The sequence below is a fragment of the Dasypus novemcinctus genome, chromosome 27 (assembly GCF_030445035.2).
Source record: "Dasypus novemcinctus isolate mDasNov1 chromosome 27, mDasNov1.1.hap2, whole genome shotgun sequence".
NCBI classification, from domain to species: domain Eukaryota; kingdom Metazoa; phylum Chordata; class Mammalia; order Cingulata; family Dasypodidae; genus Dasypus; species Dasypus novemcinctus.
In genome coordinates, this window is record NC_080699.1 from 46,478,681 (window position 1) to 46,482,449 (window position 3,769).

The 3,769-nt window shown below is 33.2% G+C and overlaps 1 non-coding gene across 1 annotated transcript; it reads left to right on the forward strand.

Annotated features, from left to right (window-relative positions):
- Window positions 1-3,362: 3,362 nt before the first annotated feature.
- LOC111763613 (U6 spliceosomal RNA) lies at window positions 3,363-3,469 on the forward strand. The gene has a single exon (XR_002796451.1). It is a non-coding gene; the product is annotated as a U6 spliceosomal RNA (small nuclear RNA).
- The last annotated feature ends 300 nt before the right edge of the window (window positions 3,470-3,769 follow it).

Here is a 3,769-nt window from a genome sequence, read left to right on the forward strand (position 1 = left end):
TACACATACGCTTTAGGTATACATACAAATTAATTCAGGTAGAATTGTAGTTTGAGGGACCTACAGACAGTTTTATGTAAGTGATAAAGGCCTCTAAGATAAATTGACACATGCTATAGATAATAAACATGCTATAAACATACTATAAATGCATACTATAAAGTTATAAACAAAACTGAACAAATGTCATATAATTTTAAACTCTACCCCTTGCATGAAGTTTGGAGGAACCCATGCTACAATCAGGAGCTAAAAGCAACTGTGTGTTTTTAATATTTTACCACAATTTTTATCTTTAGAATTGATTCAGTAATTCAAATATAAAAAGTGCTATCTCTAATAGTATTTTACCTATATCAACTGTGAATTGTGCTGTCTCCATTGCCAGAATTTCTAAACACATTTAATGTGGTACCTAAAATGGTGATTAGTTGGAGCAATAACATTATTTTAAATTATATTTAAATTACCCAAAATATCCTGAGAAGTTTTCTTAAAAGAAAAAAATGTTCTTTAAAACTAAATCATTATCACATATTTCGTAAATATTACAGTTTGGAAGCACCAAGAAACATGTCCTTCAAACATGGTATTTGAATCCAGCACCATATATTTTAGAATTTAGTTACAAGTCTGGGAGCTTTTAAAAGAACCATTGCCAATACTTACAGAAGAAGTATGACAAAGAAATCTAAAACTGAGTAAATATAAAGTAATGTTTAGTTCCACATTGTGAACAAGTAATTGAATTCAGCTTTTACAGTGTAGACAAAAAAAATTATGTATTCCTTATTTGTGAAATTTAATTTCTAAAGCATCAAGGCAAAATAAAGAGAAATGTATCTCTCACTTTAGTACCAATTGCCTATGACAAAAATCTCCACAATATCATATAAAAAGTCAGAAAGAGAATGGATGTGGCTCAGGCAGTTGGCCCAACTGCCTCCCACATGGGGGGTTCTGGGTTCGGTTCCTGGTGCCTCCTAAAGAAAATAGGAAGTGAAAACAAGCAAACATCTTGACAGCACAGACAAGGAAGCCATCTTGGTTGGAAGTCAAGCAAATAAAATTCCATAATAACCGTTGGTCCTGAAGTGAGGGGAAAGGAAGAATAGAATAGATGGACATGAGACATTTTGGAGGAAATGGATGTGTTCTACATGATCTTGCTATGATGGATATGGGCCATGTTAAATTACATCAAAATTTATAAAAGTGTATGGTCCAAAATGTAAACCATAATGTAAACCATTTGCCATGGTTAGTAGCTAGCTTTCAATATTTGTACATTAGTTGTAACAAACTTACCATCCACATATAAAATGTTATTAGTAGGGGAAGGAGGAAAAGTGGGAGGATGTTGGGTATATGGGGGTCCTCTGTATTCAGTTTGTGAAGTTTCTGTAATCTAAATCTTTTTTGAGGACAAAATGAAAAAAAAAGTCCCTGGGGGAATAAATGGAAGAAAATGTCAGTGTACATAAAGAACAACAGATCTTACATTGATGAAAGGCAAAAAATAATTACATGTTTTCATTAATTTCTATTATTCTAAATTAAATTATGTTTATATTTTATTTCTTATTTTAAGGCCATCATTATTATTTCATTTTCTTATTTATTGTATTTGGTTTTTTATTTTGCTTCATTTTTTAAGAAGTTTTGGAATATAGAATGTTACAACTCTGTCAGGGAAGGATCATTGGTGTGGAAAGTCAGTGAAGGAGCTTTATGGGAGGGAGTTCACCCAGGCATACATATAAGGCATTTAAGTGTGTTCAAAAATTCATGATGCATTGTCATGGTGCATGGAGATTCTCACAATAACCAAAGAACATCGAATTCCTATTAGTGGAGAACTCTGCCACATTCTCTAAAAGATCAGCAAGAATCCCTGAGTATAGGGACAATGACTAGTGAAGGAGGATGGTTCATTGATAGGCTCTTGATATTGATGAATGTGCTTATGAAACTTTACTCTTGAACTGAAACTTACCTTAGTATTATAGGGTGCCTAGGTTTTGCCTTCTGGGAGCCTCCTTGTTGCTCAAATGTGGCCTCCCTTTAAACCAAATTCAGCATAGAAATATATTACCTTTCCCCAAGTGTGGGACATGACCACTGGGGATGAACCTCCCTGGCATCAAAGGATTATTATCAAGCACCAACTAACAATGCAACTGTAAAAAGACTTGCATCAACATAAAAGAATAATAATGGGATATGGAAAAAATATAACAAAGTCTTTGCTATAAACCATAGTTAACGGTAATAGTTTGATGATTTTCTGTCATAATATGCAAAAAATACTACAATTATATAATGTGCTGTTGGAGGAGTATTTTATGGGAATTCTTCACACTGTGCAAAATTGTTCTGTATGGTCAAAATAATGTAATAAAATTCATACACATAAAGAAAAAATTAAACACAGAGTTAATATATGACCTACTCCTCGTATTTATCCAAGGTAAATAAAGGCTTGTACCCAAAGACCTATGTGCAAATATTTGTAAAACTTTTACTTTAAAAAAGTCATGCATAAAAAGTGTAAATAAAATTACATAATAAGGAAACTCAGATCACAGAACTTCAAAAAATATAATCAATGATTATCTTCCAAGAAGGCATTAACTTATTAGCATTCTGATCTAGATGATGATTTGTCACTGTTTTGGAACAAAAATTATCAAGACATTTCTTGCTTTCAGCCAAAAGGAACATCTTCCTTTTGTTGTGATATGTGATTTAAACAATAGCAATTTAAAAATCAATAATAATAAGGTAAAAAGAAGTAGCTGAGTTTGGCTTAGAGAGAAGGCACATTTGCACAACATGGGGGATCTAAGGAAGTCACAAACAAGGCACCCTACAGCACTAGACTAAGTTGAAATCTCAAGAACAAAGGCTCCTGAGCATATTTGTCAATGTCAAGGGCCCATCAAATGACTATCCTTCACTAGTTTTTCCCCTGCACTTTGGGGATAATTGCTGTTCCAAAAGAGAATGGGGCAGAGCTCCCCAGAATAGTAATTCAATACATTTTTGGTTATTGTGTGTATCTCCACACACTGTGACAATGCCCCATGAACCTATGAACACATTATGTACCTTATATATATGCCCAGGTGAACTTCCTCTTATTTATCCCCCATCACTGTCACCCCACACCAATATCCCTCCCCTGTCACAGTCGTAATCTTTGTGTAGTTAAAAACTTCTCCAAAAATGAAGCCAAGAATATTGCCAAATACTACTAATAGGAAAATGAAATAATAATCATAGGTATAAGCTTAAGCAATAAAATACATAATAATTTAGAAAAACTAAAATAAAAATTTGAGATATTAAAAAATAATGTAGTGCTCACTTGGGCAGCACATATACTAAAATTGGAATGATACAGAGAAGATTAGCATGGCCCCTGTGCAAGGATGACATGCAAATTCGTGAAGCGTTCCATATTTTTGAATGTAATATTTTTTAAAAAATGAATAAAAATTATTGAAAAAAAAGTAAAATATTATTTTTTTACATTTATGCCTTTCATCACTGCAATATCTGTTGTCCTGTATGTACAGTGACATTTTCTTCCATTTATTCCCCAGTGTCTTATTTTTTTTTCATTTTGTCTTCAAAGAAGTTTTAGGTTACAGTAAAGTTACATACAAAATGGGAAGCAGATTTAGCTCAACTGATAGAGCATCTGCCTACCATATAGGAGGTCCAGGGTTCAAACCCAGGGCCTCCTGACCCATGTGGTGAGCTG